Source organism: Marmota monax, unplaced genomic scaffold (assembly GCF_021218885.2).
Source record: "Marmota monax isolate L192 unplaced genomic scaffold, Marmota_monax_Labrador192_F-V1.1 WCK01_AAM20220418_F8-fsc00253, whole genome shotgun sequence".
In the NCBI taxonomy this organism is placed as follows: domain Eukaryota; kingdom Metazoa; phylum Chordata; class Mammalia; order Rodentia; family Sciuridae; genus Marmota; species Marmota monax.
The window spans coordinates 1,787,185-1,809,766 of NW_026695237.1; the positions used below are offsets into that span (position 1 = coordinate 1,787,185).

At 46.0% G+C, this 22,582-nt stretch overlaps 1 protein-coding gene across 2 annotated transcripts in view; it reads right to left on the bottom strand.

Annotated features, from left to right (window-relative positions):
* Osbp2 (oxysterol binding protein 2) overlaps positions 1-22,582 on the bottom strand; it is a 187,093-nt gene that overhangs the window by 32,264 nt on the left and 132,247 nt on the right. The window lies entirely within an intron of this gene.

Consider the following 22,582-nt stretch of genomic DNA (forward strand, 5'->3'; position numbering starts at 1 on the left):
CTGTACCCCTCTTCAAAGTCACCCCCAGTTCAGGCTACAATAAAAAATACCTGCTCCCTGTCTCCTCACACATCTACCCTGGCCCATCTTCCTGCTGATCTGCACCCAGCTCTCCTGAAGAAGACAGCCACTTGCTTATGGAATGACTTCCGTGTGCAGACACTGGCTAAAAGTAGGGACTGAAGCATCCCCAGGGGACACACAAAGCAACTAGTGCTCTCAGAGGTGAAGCCATGCCCAGGCCATCTCACTAGTTCCCTCTTCACACTGGAGCTTACACCTCCTTCACCCCTTGTTGGGGCCTCCATGCAAGGGGCCAGGCAGCCCTCTGTCTCCACTCCCACTCTCCCTCTCACCTCTCAGGGCAGCTGCTCAGGAACCATCATTGCTCCTCTTTCTACTAGCCAGGAGCTGCTGGGCCATGGGGGCCTCTGAGGGCAGCTGGCCTGGGGCCCTGCTGCTGCCTAAATGCTTGGGACAGGATAACCAAGAGGCTGACAGCAGCCTGTGAGTCCCAGAGCTGTTATCTGCTGAGAAGTTTTTGGAATCTCTTGTTTCAGAAATTATCAGCAAGGCTATTTTTTTTTTCAGAAGAAAGAAATCTGTAACCTAAGATATAAAATTAAATAAAATTTTAAAAAATGAATGCATATTTTGAGAGAACAGATTTCTGCTCATGGCAGGGAAGGTGTGTGTGGGAGGATAAGGCTAAGTTGTTCCAAGTGCACTGTGAGCCCATGGCAGAACCAAGCCAGCCAGCTCCATGGGCCCCAAGCAAGGGAGAGTGTCTAATGCACATCTTCCCCTGCTGGCCACAGAGAACTTGGGCCAGCATCCAGGCAGGGGGCAGGGAGCCTCCCTATCAACCAGCCCAGTCTCAACCTCAGAGTGGCCCAGCATTGGGAAACCACGTGTGCTGGGCCACCCACTTTATCCAAAGACATTCTGAAGCTCACAATGGAGGTCAGTAGATGGCGGCTCTTCCCTCCCCACAGGCAACAAAATACAGGTTCCAAGTGGCCAAGCCACAGACTTAGGACTCAGCTGCTAAGGGTAAGAGCAGTGAACTGAATCCAGGACTGTCTGCCAGTATGGCTTCCTCTCTGACCTCAGAAATGCTCCACCAACTGATGTGTACTCAATATTTCTGAGTGCCAGGCCTTAGGGAGGGTGCTGCCTCAGGTAATGCATGTGGTAACCCAGCAAGGTAGGCCTCGGGCAGAAAGGTGCATAGACATTGCCAGGGCTATGAGGTGAGGGGACTCTGGCATCAGAGCCTGGGTTCCTGTGACCTCCCATCACTGAGATATATTGCCACCTTCCCAGCCTAACAACCAGAATGACCAGCCAACAACCAAGTAGAGTAGCCACTGACTCTACGCCAGAAGAGCCACATAGGATCAGGTCTGGCTGTAGGTCAGCCTGAATGTGACTTCTGATTCTTCAAACGAGAGGAGGACAGATGCAAGTACTTAACGGAGCATCGTCCCCTGTGGCAGATCAGGAGGCTCCATACTTCTATTTAACTTGTTGTTAAATGGTATACCTTTGCAAACAGCTCTCAAGGTCCAAGTTCAGGCCCCCAGAGACACGTGCTTGTTCTGCTGTCATGTCGCTGGCTGTGTTGAAGGCAGGACAGGAAGAACCAGGGTCAGTGATTACTGACCAGCACAGTCCATTTACAGAGATGGTCAGGAAGAGTCCTTCCCAGAGGGGCAGTGAGATCAGGAAAATGAGGAAGGGTGGAATGAGGGGGAGAGTGAAAGAACAAATGATTGGGGGCCTGTTGGTTCTTGGCAGCTGACCAGCATGTCACACACAGGAGGGCAGGATCTGTGGATAAAGCAGGTGGGAGGGAGAGGGCACAGAGATAAAGCAGGCTGGAGAGGGAGATGGTGAAGGGTCTCTGGCACAAACCTAGGGGTCTGGTCCCTTATCCCTTGGCAAAAGAGAGTGTGTGACATAAGGGAAAGATGAGATGGGTGGCAGGTGGCATAGTGGACAGACTAGAGGGACAGAGAGGCCAAAGATATGTAGGGCCAAGGCCAGGGTGGCCATATGAGGTCAGGGGCTGGAGAAAACAGAAGGACTGGACTTGGGCAGAAAGGACCCTGAAACCAGCCATACATACACATGGACAATAGCACCCACCCAGCTCCAAGGCCATGACTAGTACAGGCCATACTCCTATACAATTCCTGCATACCTGCCATCCCTGGAGTGGGGGTGGTGGCACCTATGCCCCACATTCCAACAGCAAGACTAAGGTTGTTCAAATGTACAATGGTGTGACCTATGTCAGCCTGGCAGACTCAGAACTAAAACAATGTTCTCTAGGATGGTGACCTCTGGCCACACTGAGTCCAGAAGTTTTGGTCCAGGTAAGGGAACCTCACAATGAGGAAACCCACATTGGAAAGATAAATAAAATAATTATCTCTTGGTATCTTCAGTGGACTGCTTCCAGAACCCCCGAGGGTACCAAAATCCAAGAATGCTCAAGTTCCTTATTCAAAATGGCATGGTATTTGGGTACAACCTAAACGGATCCTCCTTATACTTTAAATCATGTCTAGATACTTATTATTTCCAAATAGTTTTAATCTGTGTTTGGTTGAATCCTCAGATGTGGGACCAATGAATAGGGAGAGCTGACGGTGTTAGGGGCACAAGTAAAATCTATTTAATATGACAGTCCTCAGATTAGGAAAAAGACCGGCATTGTTAGTTCATGCTTTCTGAAGGACAATCTCACAAACAGCCAACAAGAGTCATTAAAATAACTTTGTGGCTCCCATCCCCCACTTCTTCCCTTTGAGGATCTCTACTGGGAGGGAATTTATTCCAGAGCAAAGAAAACACTTGGATGAATGAAGTTATTTAGGGCTGCAGTTCTCAAGCTTATGGCCTCAGGGTTCTCAAGCTTTCATGACCCCTAGACCCTCTCTGTTCCCACATTCCACTGGGAAAAATACTCAGGGATATGGAGTACCCTGGAGAGACAACAAGTATCTGATTATTACAAAGAAAACTAAGAGCATCAACACAGAAAATGCTAAACTACCCACTAACATAAAATTCAACAGAAATTTTGCAAGTGCACTAATACAAGAAGAGGAGCAAGATAGCAAAGAGATCTAGGGCCAGGTCAAAGTCACTCCCATGGGGCTGGGTTCACAAAGCAGCCCTTCCAGCCACTCTGGAGAGTCCCCAAACCTGCTCAAAAGCAGACCATGTCACAGTGCCCTGTGGAGGTATAAAAATGAGGAAGTAGGAAGGGGATGCTTGAAGGCCCAGGTTCTCAGCTCACATTCTGCTCTGCTGCTTTCATGCGTCTATCTCTCTTTTAAGTATCAGTTTCTCAGGTGCACAGCAAGGGCTCCAACCCGCATCTTACCAGTCTGAGAAGGATCTATGGGCTGGGTGGTCTGCATAAGTTGGAACTATCACCACCAATGGCATCCTGAATGCACTGCCTCTCCAGTAACCTTCCAGAGAATGCCAGTCCTTTTAAGAAACAATGGAAGCAGGAAGTCTATTTGGACACTTCTGAGAAGAAAAAGGTTTCATTACCCCAGATGCAGTGCAGGATGGGGCCCCAACTGCATGTGGGAATGAACCAGCAGATCCCTGGCAGGTGGCACCTCTGGAAAAGATCCCATGAACTAAGCCAAGGATGGGGAGCTGGAAAGGTGGCATTTTCCTGAAGGGCTGCTGCTGGGAGGGAGACTGGCTGGGTGGTGAGATGGCCCCAGGCCCACAGTCACGGGTACCATCAGTCGGCCCTACCTATCTCAGAGCTACTATGGAGAACATCAGAAAAATGTCCCCTATCCTTTCCAGAGTCTGAGCTGTCCAGTTCTCCAAGGAATGGATGTAGGAGTGAAGAGAAGGCCACTGACTCTGGAGCCCCAGGCTAGGTGTAAAGCCCAGGCAACCCCACCCCTACTGTGGTGTCCTCATCAGACTGCCCAGAGCCTTATCATTTCCTGGCCCCTCCTCAACCCTCTAGCCCTCAGGTGGGCTCGGCCCAGGCAGCAGTCACAGCCCTTCTTGCTGATGCACACAAATCCCCAGATAGGGAGGACAGGATTCAGAGCTGCTTCCATTATATTCCCCCATTGGAATTAAGGTGGCTCAGGTCACTTACAATCCTCCTAGGGAGGAAGGTTTTCTGGCTTTGGAGTTACCTACTTCTCTGGGCTTCTCCTGCAGTATCTGTGACATAGAAATCATTTTGTTCCCTGCTGTCTGTCTCTGTTCAGAACTGTGGAGTTTGCAGGGAGACAGGCACTGACCCTTGGATAAGGGACAACTATCCAACAGTGAGGAGGATTAGCAGGACAAGGGTGATGGAGCTGAGCTGGGTCCTGTGCAGCACATGGGCCCGGACTGGCTGGCACAGCTCCGAGCCCCTATTACCTTCTCTATTACTCATTTTTCCCATTTTCACCATAGTCACTGCTAGCCAAATCAAGGGTAGAGTCTGGTAGCAAGTGTCCCAGCTGAATCCTGAGCTGTCAGTGACATTCACTCCTGAAATGATCATGCCAAACCCAAAAGGGCAGCATAGCCCCTGAACTCCCTCCAGATCATGGACAAAGTAGGCCAGGCCTCTTTCATTCAGGACACCTTTGTTTTCAAAGGGAAAACTGATACCCAGAAGACGGAAAGGGGCTTGGCTAAGGTCAGGTGTTGGAGCCGTGGTACCAGCCCCTCCTGAGCCCCTTTTCTGACCCAGAAAGCTCTTTCCAAGTGGCTATGACACATTTGTTGATGGCTCAGAGACTGGGTCCCTGGGAAGGTGATCCTGATGTCCTGCTGGTTCCCCTGGAAGGGGAGTAGAAGAAGGTCATAGAAGTCACTGCTCCATGTGCCTGCTCTCTGTCACCCCAGGGGGTGGGCTGCTGGCCTCTAATCACATGCTGTGTACTAACAGCAGGCTCATGGGGAGTGCTGCAGGGGCGGGGCTCAGGTCTGCAACCACAAAGAGTGCTGTATAGAGATGCTATGTCTTACCTTCCCACCCTGCAGGGACTTCCTGAGAGTGGGCTGGGGACCAGAGGAAGGCAGGGAGAGACTGCCTTTGCTGGGCAGCAGCTGGGAGCAAGGGGCCAGTCAGAGAAGCATGAAGTACATCTGTCACTCACCCTTTGTTGGGAAGGATCTTTTCCAGTCCATCAGGCCTGTTCTCAATGCTCGTACCCTCTGGTTGGTCTGAGGCATGCCTCTCTCACTTTCTAGGGTGCATAGTATTTTCTTCTAGTCCCGTGGTGTCCCTTCACCACCTGCTTCCTGTCCACTTCTGCTGAATGTGCTGCGGGCAGTCACTGTGCCTCATTCATTTGGGCCACTGACTGGCTTTGCATGTGCCTGGTACTTCTGGGAAGTGCTGGGTAAACTGTACCCAGACCCAACCTGGGTCCCAGAAACTCCAGAAGCAAGCTTTGGAAAAGGCAGCTTCCCACAGGTCAGCACTGAAGCAGTTGGGCAAGATGACAGACACCTCACAATAAGCAGCAATGACAATCACAGTGACTGCAGTAGCATCGAGGCTTACACAAGGTGCCAGAATTTTTTAAAACATTGGACAAAAACTATCTCCTAGAGAGTATCCTCATTTTATAAGGGAGAGAGCTGGGAAACTGAGGTTTGGAGTGGGATGGTCCTACAGCATACAAGTGGGAGACCTAGGGTCCTAGCCCATGTGGCCCAGCTTTAGGACCACAGCTCCCTACCACATCTCTCCTAGCCATTTCATCCAGTTCTGTGTCTCACTGCAGACCACACTGGCAGAATCTCTAGGAACCTGGCCTGAGAAATAAGCTGCAAACTGGGACAGGCATATTAGGCATATCTGAAGCTACAGTGACTTCAAGTCAGGGCCTGTCTACTTGCTTCCCCAAACAGCGATTCCCTTCTCATAGGACTTGTGGGAATACTTCATTTTGCTCTATTGGCCCGTCATCTCATTCTCCATCCCAGACCATTAACTTGGCCAGGAAGAGGCTAGAGCTAGAATATTTGCATTGGGGGCTGTACACCCTATCACCCATGTCCTTACTCTGGCAGAAAGGCTGAGGCTCAGCATAGAGGGCATCTGGATTGAGATTGCCGGGCAACCCAATAACAGTAGATCATATCCACCTACTGCTGTCCAAGATCTTGGGCCTATAAAGCCGTTGCTCACAGAGGAGTATGGTGACTCAGGGAATCAAACCTGAGAGTTGATGGAGGGAGGACTTGAGAGTTGGAGGGAGCAAGATGAAGAGCAAGATCAGGGGCTTCTACCACCTCTTCCTCCTGCTCTGGAAAGGGCCAATCATTTCCCAGCAGGGTTTCCAGTGTGATCTTTCTGACCTCCTGTATGGATTCCTCCAGACCTTCCATGGCCTGCTGCCTGTGTGCTGCTGGTCCTGGCATACTTCTAATGTTCAGGGCAAACACTCAGAAAAGTGATTAACCAGGATCCCAGTGAGCTGCTCTGACTCCTTCCAAGAACATGACTTCTGAAATAAGGATATCCAAGCAGGAAAGGTAGGAAAGACCTTGCTCTTCCCCAGAGACAACTCAGGGTCAGTGAGGGTCTTTGTCTTTCCATTCAAGTGACTTCCCATTGATGGTGGGAACTTGGGCCTGAGTCTCCGTGTACTTTTCTCTGGCTAAAGCAACAAGGCACACAGCACACAGACTGTGGAGCAAAGAAAGAATAATGGACCTCAGCCTTCGAGTCAGGCACAGAGCTGGGAAATGAGGCTTAGGCCCACTCTTGGATGGTGGGACCGTGTGGTGTAAATGACCAAGAGAGACATGTTCCTACCCATTCACAGACATGACTGACATTGCCATCCCTAGGGAAGCACTGATTCCTGAAATACCCATCAACTTTAACCAGCTAGACAGAAAAATGAATTCATAAATCCATAAAACTCAGGTTACCAATGAGTTATAAGGCAATGGATGCAACTTCTCTGATGATTTCGGTGGGGCTATCAGTGTGCGGCAGTGACCTTCCATCCATGAGAAGCTTCCTTTATGAGTTTTCAACCTTAGAGTATGTATAGGGCTGGCTGTGACCAAATTCACAACCTTTCTGGAACTTCAGAATGTGACCTTATTTGGAGGGGCTGATACAAATGCAATTAGTTAAGGTGAAGTCATACTGGAATATTATGGCCCCTTAATCCAATGTGACTGCTGTCCTTATAAGAAGAGAAAATGTAAGGATACAGAAAGAGATTGAAATGATATGTCCACAAGCCAAGGAATGCTAAGATTTCTGCCAACACCAGAATCTAAGAGAAAGGCATGAGACATCTTGATTTTAGGCCCATTGCCTCCAGAACTGCAAGAGAATAAATTCCTGTTGTTTTAAGACACCAGTTTGTGGTAATTTACTACATTATGGTAGCTTAGGAAGTTAACACAATGGCTTAAAACAACACTTTTATCATCTTATACTTCTGGAAGTCAGAGGTCTTAAAATCAAAGTGGTGTCAGGACTGCACCCCTTCTGAAAGTTCCAAAAGAGAAAGTTCACCCTTTCTAGCTTATGGAAGCTGTCCTTATTCCTTGGCTGAAGGCCCCTTCCTCCTTCTTCAAAGCCAGCAGAGCAGAATCTTCTAATCTCTCTGCCTCCTGCCTTTTATAGGGACCTGGATAATTCCCCACATCTCAAGATCCATAACTTAACCATATCTGCAAAAGTCCCTTTTGCCATATAAGGTAATATAGCAATAGTTTCTGGGAATTGGGACATGGACATCTTTGGGGGCCATTTTATTTGGCCAGCACTTGGAGTTGCTGGGGCTGAGCTAAATACCTGTCACATTCTTACTCTATGGTTAGTAATTAAGGTTTGACTCACTGTCCTGGGGAGCCGTGTCTGCATGCTCTAGTTGACCACTGAGACTCCTTTTGGGGCAAAAGACCTCACAAGTCCCTCTGGACTTCCTGGAAAGCCTGGTGCATATACACCATTCTGTTCAGGCCCTATGCAGGGGAGGTGGTATCCTGGGCAGAGCCTGGTGGTCCTACATGGCCTGGGTTAAGTGTGCCTGTCCCTACGCTGGAGATATTAATTTACCTCCTCTAGGGAGGATGTTAAGTACCCAACCTATGGCTACTGTAGAACTGGAATGTGATATAAGCCAGAGCCTGCATCTCTGGCCCACTGAGCCCTCTGTTGCCTTGCAAAGGCACACTCACGTTTGCATAGAACTGCCTCTTACTTCAAATCAGAGGTCAGAACCAGAGGGAGGCCCTGCTTATTGTGGCCCCTGCTCAGTACTCAGGTCTCTTCTTAGACCCTTTAATGACCTGGTCTAGCTGAGGAACCCCCTGGGCATCTTTCCTCAGGAGGCACCTAGGAAGGACGAGTTGCCATGGTAACAGTGGAGCCAGGTGGGCTATTTTTAGAAACAGAGCTTTTTTCATTTTGGAAGAAAATGGATCAAATTTCTCAGTGGTGATGCCCTGTTGTGGGCAGTTCTTTGAAACCAAGAAACCAAAAAGCTGTGCAGACTGGTCTTGGGGAGGGGCACAGGAAAGTGACATGCAGAAGCTCTGTGGCCACCCTGTTTTGTACTGCCTCTTGTTTGTTTCACTGTGGGAAGCCTGGCTTTGTCCTCATCTGTCCACAAATTCCTTGGGGTCAAAGCACATGACAACCAGCTGGAACCCTCCGACACATACACAGTGGTTGCAAATGCGAGCAGCCTTGAGGGAACAGGCCTCAGTTCATGGCTCCCACTGCATCCACACCCAGCAATGGACGGGAGAAGTCTTGGGGGAATGCTGCTAAGATGGGCTATGACAGAGGCACAGGACTACTAGTCCACCTCAGGGTGTCAACAAGGCAGGGATCCCCACTTCCCCCCATGCCCGGAAATCCCTGGCACAGTGCTCACAGTAGTCCCAGGCCCTTTCTCCTCCTTGGTTCCCCAGCCAAGCCTGATGCCATATGTGGAACATTGGCTCAGTGCATACTCGAGCACTTTCTCACTTCTGCACCGCCATAGTGTACCCCATTGCTGAGATTTCTTTTCTTCTCTTCAAAGGCCCAGTATGAGTCACTTCAACAGAGTTAGAACCCTGAGCCCTCAGGTTCCTTCCCATGGACTCCCAGCACTGGCCCCCTGCACCAGTCTCTGGCCAACTGGAATAATATTTGTGGCTTCCAAATATTTAAAAAGAATGTGGTAGCTTCTTTGAGAACAAAGTTCATCTTGCTCATCTCTGCATCCCCAGAATCTGGGCAGGGTCCTTGTGGGAAAAGGAAGTCACTACCCCCGCACTACCATGATAGGGTTCCTGAGTCAGTGCAACATGAGGGCCACTGCACCCAGAGCCCAGGCCAGTCACCAGCACGATCAACCCTCACCAACAGTGCTTCCCTGGATAGATGGGACGGGTACTGTTGTCCCTCTCTGCAGAACTGAATCTAAGCATGCAAGACAGGGAAGGGGCAAGTCCTTGTCCCTGAGCCCTGGCAGCTTTCCAGTCCATGGTCTTGTTCTCTGAGCAGCCACTTGTCTCCAGGGCTCCCATCCTAGGGCTCCAGCCCCCTGCAGCAGAGTTCATTCCATCCAGAGTACTGTGGATTTTGAGCAGGGCATGCATCCTGTTTTTCCCAGTCTGGCTGTGCAAAGAGATACCCCACCAAGGGCCTCTGCAGAGAAGCAAACACAGTGGGTGTCAGTTTCAAGGGAGAAAATGCGAGGGCGCGGCATCCTTGGCAGAAAATAGCCAATTCCAATCTGCATCGTTAGCACCTCCAACATTCAATTACAGCAGCTTTGGTGACTTTAATTTAGATTTGGGGAGCTTTGTTAAGCTGCTCAGGCTTGATCATAGAATCCAATCAGCCGGATGCTGATAATGGAGACAGAAACGTGCCTTGAGGTGGGTGGGAGTCTGAGAGGATGTCAAGTGACTTCACTGTATTGACAATGAAGTTGCCCAGTGGCTGTTTCCCCTGTGCTTCCATGTGCTGTACAATTCCATGCATTACACAGTTTTCCATTAAGTATCACCCTTAGAAGAGGCAAGGGTAGTGCAGAGACTTAAGGAGTGCACCCAAGGCTGGCCACACCCAGCCTCTCTGACAACTTGTCCAGAAGAGGGGTGCAGGATAGGCACCCTTACACCTATTACCAAGTCTGAGGTGGGGCCTGAGTTTTCTAAGTGGCAGAGCTGGGATTGGTGTGTGATTGTTACGCAGCCTGGTAGCTCCTGCCACTCCTATTGGCCCTGGAGGCCTCTGCTGGTGTCCTCCAACCTGGCCAAGAGTGGGTGGGTAGGCGAATCCTGCTTGGGGTTAATACTGGCCTTTAGGTCCCCAGCCCTCAAGGAGGTCCCATTTCACCCCAAGTTATAGATGCCAATAATTTGCCCAACTTAGACAGTGAGAGGGAGCCTGAGAGGTCCTTTAGGAACTTTCAATAGAATGAGGATCCTGAGACCAGTGACAGGACAGGGATGGGCTTAGACAGAGCCAGGGGTAGGAGATGACTTCAAGCTGGGGGTGGAACCTTGAAAGAGCTGGGATGTGGTGACAAGTGGCACAGGAGGGAGATGCTGCTTCAAGGACAGGAAGGACGCAGAAGCCTAGGACAGAGGTGAGACGGGTGAACATACCTACAGCAGTAGTGAGAGAAGGAAGCAGGGAGCCAGCAGAGCATGAGGCCTCACATGTGACAGGGAGCCACCTAGGGCTCCAGGGAATGGGCAGACCCTCTGAGGCACTGCCCACTCCTCCTGACTGGGGAACCTGGAAGAATAACAGGTCTGGGGCTGGGGATGTAGCTCAAGCGGTGGCGCGCTCGCCTGGCATGCGTGCGGCCCGGGTTCGATCCTCAGCACCACATACAAACAAAGATGTTGTGTCCGCCGAAAACTAAAAAGTAAATATTGAAAAAATTCTCTCTCTCTCTCTTAAAAAAAAAAAAAAAAGAACAGGCCTGTCTTCCAAAGAGGGGGCCCATGGGAACACTAGCCCTGCACATGAGGTTCTGAAAAATAAAAAAGTGTGTGTGTGTGTGTGTGTGTGTGTTGGTGAAAACACAAAAAATATAATCAAAACACCCTTTAGGAAAATGGATGAATGATGCCACTCCTTTCAAGGAGGCAAGGGACAGAGGCTCTGAGCTACTCAACCCTGAGGACACGAGAAGGGCTATGGGATCTAATCTGATGGAAAATCAGATAATGATAAATAATGAACTGAACAGCCCTTGTAGGTAGATGGAAAAGACCAGTCAGGGCTCCACTGTGGTCTCAATTAATCCTTGGGCACTCTTTGTGGGCCATCCCTCTTCTCTCCCACTGGAGACGGATACAGGGTCAGATGAGGGCATTGTGGGAAACTAGTGAGGCCACACCCATCCTCTCTGACAACTTCTCCAGAAGAGGGGTGCGGGATAGGCACCCTCACACCTGTTACCAAGTCTGAGGTGGGGCCCAACAGCTGGAGCTCCTGGGCCTGCATAGTAGTCACTTTGTGTCCATTTCACTAAGCAGCAGGGGTAGAAACTTCATTTGATAAACAGGAAACTGAAAGATGGTATCAAGCTAAATCTCTTATCTTTTCAAGGAAAAATGCTTCCTGGAACCCCTGGGCTAGATGGAGACCAGGAATGCAAATCTTGGAGGACAAAGACACTTGCCTCCTTCCTGTGGCCGTCTCACTGGAGGGAGCCAGGGCACATGTGTCAAAGCCATGAGCAAATTAAAGGGTGAAAATTGTGGGCCTACAAGTGAAAGACAGGCTGCCCATGAAGCAAGGGTACCTTTCTCCTCAGCATAAAGCCATGACCTGGAACTGCACACTGTCCTTGGTTGTCCTCAGGATGATGGATGGCCCTGAGCAGCTGGGCCCACCTCCAGGGAAGTAAACATAGGCGCAGAGAGGGAGCATAAAAATAGAGGCATGTGCTCCATTTATGGCATCTGCTGTGACGCTGAAGACAATCCACCACCCACAGCCTGTCTGTCCAGCAGAGATTTCAGCCCACCTACAGCTTCATCTCATTAGGGTTCCCATGGGGTCTCCCTGAAGAAACAGAGGGGCTCATCCTGGTCACAGCACTGTGGGAAGATGAACTTTTCCAGTCCATCTAGACTCTATCACCCTCTCACATCCAGGTTTGAGCCTCTCTGCAAGATAGAGAGAAGTCAGCTCAGGCCAGGACTTTGGCAGGGTTGTCCCCAGCCCATCCTAAGGCAAATGCAGCAGGGACAGATGCTGGGCCAGCCATGCCTGGGAAGCTGGCCATGATGCTGTAATCCAGTTTCTTGGTGTGGACTAAGTCAGGCAAGTGGCTCTGCTTCTCCCCTCATCCTATGTAACAGGCAAGGAGTGGGTAAAACCTGAAGTGCTTGGGTTCCTGCCCCTTCCTCTGACCCAATGAGAAGGATATTCAAACCAATGAGTTGAGACCAGGAACCTACCTATGTCCTAGCACAGTGGACACCTCCCAGAGGCACTAGCCTCCCAGGTTGGTTGGTTTCTAAACAATAGTGAGCCTCTTCCAGGGCCTGCCTCAGTCTGCACCAGCCTCTATGGTTGGCCTCTAATCCTCAACCAGTCCTACCTGTTCCCCACCTGATCTGTGATCTAATCAGAAACTCCTGCCTGCAGGCTCAGTCTCTTAGTCCAGAGGACTGCCTTGTGACTTGGGGGTGGGGAGGGCATCTATATTTTTAAACAATTTCTGCAGGAAACTTTATGCTGGCCAGGACAAGAACCATTGGGTTAGATACTATTTAAGATCCTGCTGGTTTGACACCTGTAATACCAGTTTCCAGCCAAATGTTGCTGCATATTTGTCCCCCGTGGCTCCAAGTACCCCCACCCCCCACAGCTGTTCAGATGAAGAAATCCAAGGCCAAGGGAAAGTGAGGGGAAGCCAAGAGGATTTTCAGGCATCCTAGCTTTTGGGGCTCCCTCTTCTCTGTGCTGCCTCCAGGGAAACCAAATAAAAGGGAAAAATTCTTCAATTATCCTGACATTTTAGAAAATTAAACTACTTCCTTCTTTCGAATCCAATGTCTAGCTTTTGTCCATGTAACACAAATGTCATGTTTTGCTTTTTTTTTTTTTAATATTTATTTATTTATTTTTTTAGTTTTCGGCGGACACAACATCTTTGTTTGTATGTGGTGCTGAGGATCGAACCCGGGCCGCACGCATGCCAGGCGAGCGCACTACCACTTGAGCCACATCCCCAGCCCTGCTTTTTTATTTATTATAAGCTTCTGCCTAGTCCCTGTGGCTACACATGAGCAGCTACCTCATTGTCCCATCTGGTTGTGGACTGTGGCCTCCCTGTGGCACCAGCTCTTCTTTGGGCCATGGCAGGATGTCTCACTAGGTTGCCCAGGCTGGCCTCAAACTTAAGAACCTCCTGCCTTGGACTCCCAAGTAGCTGGGATTATAGGTGTACGCCACCATGCATGGATAGGAGGGCTTTTTTACTGCCCACATTGGCATGAGGGAAGGTGTCAGCACTGGCCCAACTCTGAGCATAGCTTCTTTGAAACCACTGGTTCTACTGATAGACTAGGCCCACACACTGGATAAGGTGACTTGGTGAGAGTTGTGGGGTCAGCCCTCCCCGACCAGTGACAAGCATACTTTAATGGACAGTAAGGATACTCACCTATGTAAGAGTTTCATTTGATGCAATGCCAAAACCTATCTTGAGGCCAAAGCAAGTAGAATTAAAATATAAAGCAAGTATCCAGCAACCCACATGTGAGAACCCACTGATTTGCCTCAGGTGGTACTGGCATTATTGGACAGGTCACTGGAAACTACTCATTTACATTTTCCTGGCCCCAGGACAGCCCTGACTGCTTATCCTTGGAAAGCATCTGATGCTCACACAATCACACTAGAGAGTTTTCCACAAGCAGCTGTCTCTAGATATCAATGATGGAGGCAAGCAGAGGTGGAGACAGGGGCTCTGCTATCAGGAGCCATCGGGCCCTGAAGGGACAGAGACTGCATCTGCCCAGTGGATCCCCACATCCCAGAGCCAGGCACATGGGAGGTGTTAAATAGGAGCTTGCTGAATGAATAGATGACTAATGGTAACAGGCTGGGAAAGTGCTGCATCAACCATAAGGTGGCATGCAGGTTTGAATGGTGAAGATTAGGATGCTTTGTGGTTAGAAGAGTCCAGTCTTAAGGCTTTCCTTGGTGCACCCCTGCTTCTTGAGCAAATAGAGGAGTAAAAAATGAAGTGAATCACAATCTGATCGACCTGGGATTTACTCCATGATTCACACCTGGAGACCAGACCTCAGCTATTTAGTTCTCAAAAAGATCCTCTTTCTCACCCTGCAAATCTCTGGGCCCCCTCCTGCCTCTTCCAGCAGCACTTTGGTGAGCATCTGTCCTGACAGGCTGGAGTGGCTGAGCTCTGTAGGGAGAAAGAGGCCCACAGGGCCCGCAGAGGTAAAATCTCATGCTCTCCTGGATGCAAGACAGGCAGATGTGGGACTTAAATGAACTTCTGAAGCAGACCAGACTACCACCCAAAAGACCCTTGCCATAATTAAGCTTCTCCAGAGACCCTCACCATAATTGCTCTTATTAACAGAATATCAACAAAAATTTCTGCAAAGAACTCATTGTGGTTTGAGACTTCCTGTTTTCTGTAAGGACAAAGTTGCTCTGTCTTGCAAAAGCTAAATTTGTCCACTAACTTGATGGTATACATGTTATGCTTTCTGTGGTAAAGACTTATAAAACAACCTCTGTCTAGTCTAAAAAATTGGAACAAAAAGCACTTTTCATGTAAGCCTTCAAACCCCTCCTCCCACTGAGTATAAGGTTCAAAGAATTTCCAGACTCAGAGTTCAGAGATTTTTTTTTTAGGCATCAGCATCCTCTGGACCACTGCAGCTAATAAACCTGCTTCCTGAAAATTCCTTGGGTGTCCAGCCTCATCTGTCCCACATCACTTTGGGCCCTCTTGGTTAAAAGGCCAAGGAAGAGTTGTTTTCCCCTTTTCTGACTCATGCAAACCTAGAAGCCCCACTCAGCTATTCCTCACCCCTGTGACCCTGCACAGTTACTTAACCTTTAATTCTTCATCTGTAAAATAGGTTTGTGCCTGTTTACACAGTACCTGGCCTACAATGAGGAGCTGTGAGCATCAGGTGTTATCACCTGGTTATAAAATTGCTCCATATTCAAGGAATACAAATAAAAATGCTCTGTGTAGAAAACAGCAGCAAAAAGTAGCAAAACAACCTCGTCCGGTGAATTTCCCTGAGGTAACTTGGCCAATTTGTCGTCCAGTCCTGACAAAGAGTCTTCCTGCTGCCTCTAACGAGCTGTACAACACACAGCCTCCCTCATTTTGATTCCATGGCTGCTGGTGACCCAGGAATAAGAGAGCTTTCTGTGGCCAGAAGACTAGATGGGAACTCCGATCCCTTGAAAAGTATGTAGTAGTTGTGCACATCTGGAGCCAGGTACTTACAGGGCTGAGGACCAGGTAGGGCAGAGGGACAAGGGAAGCCACCTAGGGAACATAATGGGGGTCCAATTCATGCTTTGGATATAACCCTTGCTGTTTTGCCATTTATTTTAAAATTGACATGATTTTTTTTCCATTTGGTTCTCCCTTCCCCCTCCCTAACCCTGGGGACAGCAAGATTACCTTCCTATCCTAGGCAGAGTTATCTGTCCTTGAGCAAACACTGAAGCAATGAAGTAATTCAGACTTCAGGGATGGCACCAGAAGACCTAAGAAATAGCTACCTCCCAAGTCTACAAGTGAATTGCAACCCCCATCAAGACATACCTGGAATGTAACCTTTGAATTGCCTCTTTAAAAGCCCCCTGAATCCCTTGATGTGCAAACTCAGGGCCTCTGGGGCAGGAGTCTGCTATGTTTTCTCCTTTGCTAGCAATGCAATAAAACTTTTTTTTCTTTTTTCTCAAAATCTTATCCTCATTTTTTGACTGGCATCGGGGTCAAGGACCAAACTTTCAGTAATGGAAGGGTCATTTCTAATGGCAACACCAGATAAGTGAACATGACGAATTGTGGTTAAAGTGACCAGGCTCTGAGTGAGGCTCTGAGAATGGGGCCAGGGTGGCATTTCTTGGGTAGTCTCTTTGGGCTCCTCCAAAGCCCCCTTCATTCCCTGCCTAGTTCTGGGTCACTGACAATGTAGCTGGAAACCTGGCTTTTGTCCCTTTATTTGTAGGCACCTGAAATTCTTCCTGGAGGATACCAAGGAGTGTGGACCGTTCTCCCTATGACCCACTGATATTAGGAAGTCAAAGCCACCCTCAAGCTGCTACAGGCTGTTAGCCCTGGCCTGGAACTGATTGGGAAAAGCTGCTGCTGAGTGTCAGCTAGGCCAAGGCCATTCCTAAAACTGAGAGACTTCAAGCTTGTTTCAATTTAGGTTCTTGTTTTCTATCTTCTCAGGTTTGTGGGAAGACCATTGGGTGGGCAGGTCCTCAGCTTAAGTGTCAGTTTGTGTACCACACAACAGGCTGTGTTGACTATGTAGGGGTCCTCTCTGCTCTGGGCCTTGGTGTTTGCTTTAGTAAAAGGTGGAGACCTCATGGGGGAGACCCATACTCCTCCGTGAATCAGACCCTGACCAGGCGCACTTAAGCATATTCCCCTAGTTCCACCATTGCTTCTCCCCACACACCTCTTCAAGCATGTATCTGCTGGACTTTGGAGGGGTAGTCACCGCCCACAGCACAATAGGTCTCTGTTAAGAGGATCTGTGCAACAACTGCTGTAGGCAGGTGGCTTACAATGCTCGGTTTGGTAAAAAGCTACCCAAGCAGTTTTTGCAAAGGAGGAAAATCAACCTCAAAATAATGAGGCCCCAGAAAAGCCCACATTCAGGCAGGCAATTACATAAGAGGAACACAGCCAAAGACAAATGAAGTGGGATTCTATCCAGCTTTTGTCCCCAAGAGGGTGAGAATAAAGAACATCATCCCCAGCCTCCCTGAGGGCCCCTTGCTCAGACCACCTGCTTGCTCAGCTACCTGTGGAGGATAATTGCTTCCTATAGGCCAGTGGGCTTCATTCTCTGGGTTCTTGGCAGTTACATTTTTTTTTTTACTTTAAATTTATATATTGATTTTTTTATTTTCTAAAATAAAAAAAAATATTTTATTACTATATGGTAATGCAGGCTTGAATTATAAACATCTTTAGCCAAAAATTTTTTTCCAAAAATTAGAAATTCTGAGAAATGATAGTATTTGTCAAGAAACTAAAGGTGACTAATTGTTCCTTTAAACAAGAAGAAGAAGAAGAAGAAGAAGAAGAAGAAGAAGAAGAAGAAGAAGAAGAAGTAGTAGTAGTAGTAGTAGTAGTAGTAGTAGTAGTTGTTCATTTCCAGCTGCCAAGTCCTAGTGACTGGGAGATGGTGTCTGGACAGGACATACCAACTCAAGGAACCTTCTGGGTGGAAATATGGTGGAGATTTGGGCCAAGGTGGGTAAGGAGAGAGAAAAGTGGCAGAAATGGAGGGTGGGGAAGGAAAAACCTTATTTGAATACAAAGCCTGAGAGAAGACCCACTTGCCCATTAAGGGCCATGCCAGTGGATTTTCTACCCCAGTTCTGGGGACTGCACTCCTTAGCAGCTACTTCCTGAGCCCACAGGATGTTATTCAAAACTCAAGCCCTATGCCAGGTCCCCAGAGCCTGGAACTTCCCTTCAAGTGCCCAGGTATTTCTCACAATAGGCTGAGGAAAAAACCTGTATGCACTCAATGACGCACACCAGTGAGCAGTCTGTGAGGATGTGAGAATGTGATCCAGCAAAACCCAAAACCCCACGGTAATGTAGGCTTGAATTACAAACATCTTTAGCCAAGTTTCTACCTAAGACCCAACTCATATTTACTTCATGGTGGCTTGGATAGGTCTCCCCTTAAATAGGTCAGTATGTAGCTGGGAACTTTCTGGTGTCCTTGCCCCAGGCCTACCATGGCTGGAAGAGATGGGAGTTGATGGAGCATGTAGCAGGGGGAGGGGGGGTGGTTCTGAGGCCTTTGAAGGGCTGTGCTGAGGAATATCAAAGGTCATTTAGGACTAGAGGGCCTTGGAACCTTAGAATGACTGTGGCCTATAAAAGCCCCTCCATCTTTTTGTAGTGCTACAGACTGAGCTGAGGGCCTTGCGCATGCTCGGTAAATGGACTACCACTCAGCCACATCCCCAGCCAAAGGCTCCTTTTCTTACAGCAGGTTTCTAAGGCAGAGACCCAGGCAACAACAGCAACAGCTGCCATTCAAAAACTTTTTTGGGGGGCTGGGGATGTGGCTCAAGTGGTAGAGTGCTCAGCACCACATAAAAATAAAATAAAGATGTTGTGTCCACCGAAAACTAAAAAATAAATATTAAAAAATTCTCTCACTCTCTCTTAAAAAACAAACAAACTTTTTTTTTAATACTAAAAATAATACAGATACTTTACCATTCATTAAGTACTCTTCTAGATGGTCCCCCTAGGGTCACCACACTCCTGTACCATGGGCTCTACTTCTGGTCCTCTTCAATGTCAAGAGTGCTGCTATGATTTCAATAAAGTTTGAATTGGTTCATGTGCTGAACTTGGTCCCCAGTGTAGAAAGGTTGAAAAGTAGTGAAGTGGGCCTAGAGGAAGGTGATTGCATCACTGGTGATATCACTCTTTGAAGGGATTAAAGTAGTTTTTTGGGGACACTTGTTAGTTCCCAAGTAAGTTAGTTGTTATAAAAATAGCAAGCCTGTCCTGAATCCTTCTTGCTTCCTCTCTCACTATATAATCTCTTCTACATGCCCTGCCATTGTGATGCCATTTTGCCACGAAGCTCTCACCAGAGGCTGAGCAGATGGGGCCACCTGATCTCAGACTTTCAGCCTCCAAAAAAAGAAGTATCTCTTATGAATAAAGAAGTATCTCTTATGAATAAAGATCCCAGCCTCAGTTATTTTATTACAATAACATAAAACAGACCAATATAAGTGGTGAGGTTCTGTGAGACAAAGTTCCTGCTTGTAGTCATTTGCAGGAAGCTTTGGCTCTCGAATTTGGCTACTGGGACATTGTGAAGGAATATGCCAGGGAGGCAGGTCATATAAACCAGAAAACAAAGTAATAGCATCCTTATACTGCTGAAAGAAAGAATGATATATCCTAGAATGATACAGCCCATAAAAATGTCCTTGAAAAGTTAAAGTGAAAAGTATTTTCAGATGAGTAAAACCTGAGAGAATTTTTGCTCACCGACCTGCACTCTGAGAGAGAGAGTTCTCCAAGCTGAAAGAAAATGATACAAATGGAAACTAAGATCCAGGCAAAGGAACAAAGAGGGCTGGAAAAGATAATATGTGAGTAAATATAAAAGATGCTAGTTTTCCCACTCTTAAATTTCATTTGAAGATAAAATGGCTGTTTAAAGCATGAAAATAAGTATATTGCAGGGCTATATCCCATGAAAAGGAAAATAGGACATAGCACAAAGAGTAGGAACAATGGAAGTACACGGTTGTGAAGTTCTTATGTTTTAGCCAAAAATGGAATATTATTTGGAAGAAGATTGCCATAAGTTAAAGATGCATAATGTAAATCCTAGAGCAACTAATAAGAGTGCTCTATAGGTTATGAATTAATAAACAAGATCAAATACTAAAAATAATATAATGGCAGGAAAAGAGGAAAAAAGAACAAAAAATAGATGAGAAAAAACAAACTGGCAAAATGGTAGATACACTCAAGTATGTCAAACCAGATGTGGTAGTACATGCTCGATGTCCCAGCTATTTAGCAGGAGAAAATCTTGCCTCCAGGACAGGCCAGCCTGGACAACATAGTGTGACCTGTCTCTTATTTAAAAAAAAAAAAGTAAAGTCAAACATATCAATGATTACATTAAATCACAATGATCTCAGTTCTCCAATTAAAAGAGACTTTATCAGACTGAATTTTCAAAAGAGCAAGATTCATGGTATGCTATCTACAATATAAACATGAAAGCATAGATAAATAAACAACCATATGCTTTCCATGAAAAACCATATTTTATTTTAATTTTTTTAAAAAACATATTTTAAATATAAAAGTACAGATTGGTTAAAAATAAATGATTGTGAAAAGAAACAACAAGCAAACCTCAATCACAAGAAAGCTTCAGTGGTCTTATCAGCATCAGAGAGCAGCAGCCTTTTGGACACAGATACAGAGGGACATTTCATAATGATGAAAGAATCAATTCATCAAGATGACATGAACTCCTGAATGTGCACATACCTCATGACAGATCTTGAGAGAAGATGAAGCAAAACAGAAATGAAAGAAGAGACAAAGTACAATTATACATACAAGTTTAAATGCTACAATCCATTATAACATAATACAGTTGATAGGCATAGACAAAACAAATGAATATGTATCTTCAATTCTCCTTTGTCTGTCAACAAAACTAAACTGACATTTATAGAACTCTACATCCTACAATGGCAAATACATATTCTTTTCAAAAATACACACAACTTCACTAAGATGAACCATATGCTGGACCATAAATCAAATCCTGAGTTTAAAATGATAAAAAGCATGTTCTCTGGCTACTATGGAATTAAATTATAAAGAAAAATAAATGACAACTGGAAAAAACCAAACATATTACCACATAAACATACTTTTGAAAAACCATGAGTCAAATAATAAATCACAAGGGAAGTTAGAAAACATTTTGCAGTGAATTATGAAGAAAGTACAACATATAAAAATGTGTGTGATGCAGCTAAAGCTGTGCTTAGAGGAAAAATAATAGCTTTACGTGCTTATTTGGGGTGTTAAGAAAGGATTAAAATTAATTATCTAAATCATATTAAGAAGCTAGAAAAAAGAGCAAATTTATAATCAAAGAGAGCAGAATAAAATAATGAGCAGAACTCAATGGGATAGAAACAGAGTAACAATGGAGATATTAAACTAAAAGTTTAAAAAAGTTTTTCTTTAATGCAAATCAAAACTACTCTTAAGATTTCATCTTACTCAAGTCAGAATGGCAATTATCAAGAATATAAGCAACAATAAAAGTTAGTGAGGATGTGGGGGGAAAGTACATTCATACATTGCTAGTGGGAATGCAAATTGGTACAGCCACAATGGAAAGAAGTATGGAGATTCCTCAGAAAACTTGGAATGGAACTACAATTTGACCCATCTATCCCACTCCTCGGTTTATACCTAAAGGACTTAAAATCACCATACTACAGTGACACAGCTACATCAATGTTTATAACAGCTCAACTCATAATAGCTAAATTATGGAACCAATCTAGGTGCCCCTTTCAACAAATGAATGGATAAAGAAAATGTGGTATATATACACGATGGAATATTACTCAGAAATATGAAATTATGGCATTTGCTGGTAAATGGATGTCACTGGAGAATATCATGCTAAGTGGAAAAAAAGCCAATCCCCAAAAAACAAAGGCCGAATGTTTTCTCTGATATGTAAATCCTAATTCACAATAAGTGAGGCGGCTAGGGCTAGGGAAGAATACTTTGGATTAAGCTGAGGAGAGTGAAGGGATGGGAGGGGGTATAGAGGTAGGAAGAATAGTAGAATGAATCGAGCATCAATACCCTTTGTGCACATATGACTACATGACTGGTGTGATCCTACGTCATGTACAACTAGAAGAATGAAGTTATACTCCTTTTATGTAGGATGTGTCAGAATAAATTCTACTGTCATGTATAACAAATTAGGACAAGTAAGAAAAGTTTTGCTTTGAAAATATCAATAGAACTTGTTAACCATTAGCTATAAAAATCAAGAAATAAAATATGCTGGGTATGGTGGCACGCCCCTGTAATTCAGCTACTCAGGAGGCAGAGACAGGAAGATCACAAGTTCAAGGCCAGCCTGGGCAACTTAGTGGGACACTGTCTCAAAATAAAACTACAAAAGGGCTGGAGATGTGGCTCAGTGGTATAGCACCTGCCTAGTATGTGTTAGGCCCTGGGTTCAATTCCCAGTACCACCCTCATACACCTAGGGGAAAAAAAAAAGGAAGGGAGGGAGAAAACACAAAGGAACATTGCTGTAGATCTTTTTGGCATCAGAGAATATGTTTTGTCAACAGCTTCAACATCTTTGATTAAACAGAAAATTTCTTGAAAGAACAAATTACTGAAAATGATACAAGAAAAAAAAAGAAAATTAGATAAGCCCTTTGTAAGAAAACCAAATTCAAAATTTGAAAACTTTCCTTTAAAGAAAACTGAGGTCTAAATTATTGCACTGGTGAATCCTAACAGATTTACAGAAGAGAGGCAAACAATTCAAATTATCTTATGAGGCCACTATTACACTGATAGTGAAAGTAAAAAGATTATGAAAAAAGAGAACTATAGCCTAAGAACTTTCATGAATACAGGTATGAATTTCCTTAAAACAATATTGGCAAATGGAATTCATTAAAAAAGGACAATACATCATAAAAAAGAGGGATTTATTTTAGGAATGTAAGGTTTAATACTTGAAATTAATATAATTTATATTAACAGTATATATTAAAAAT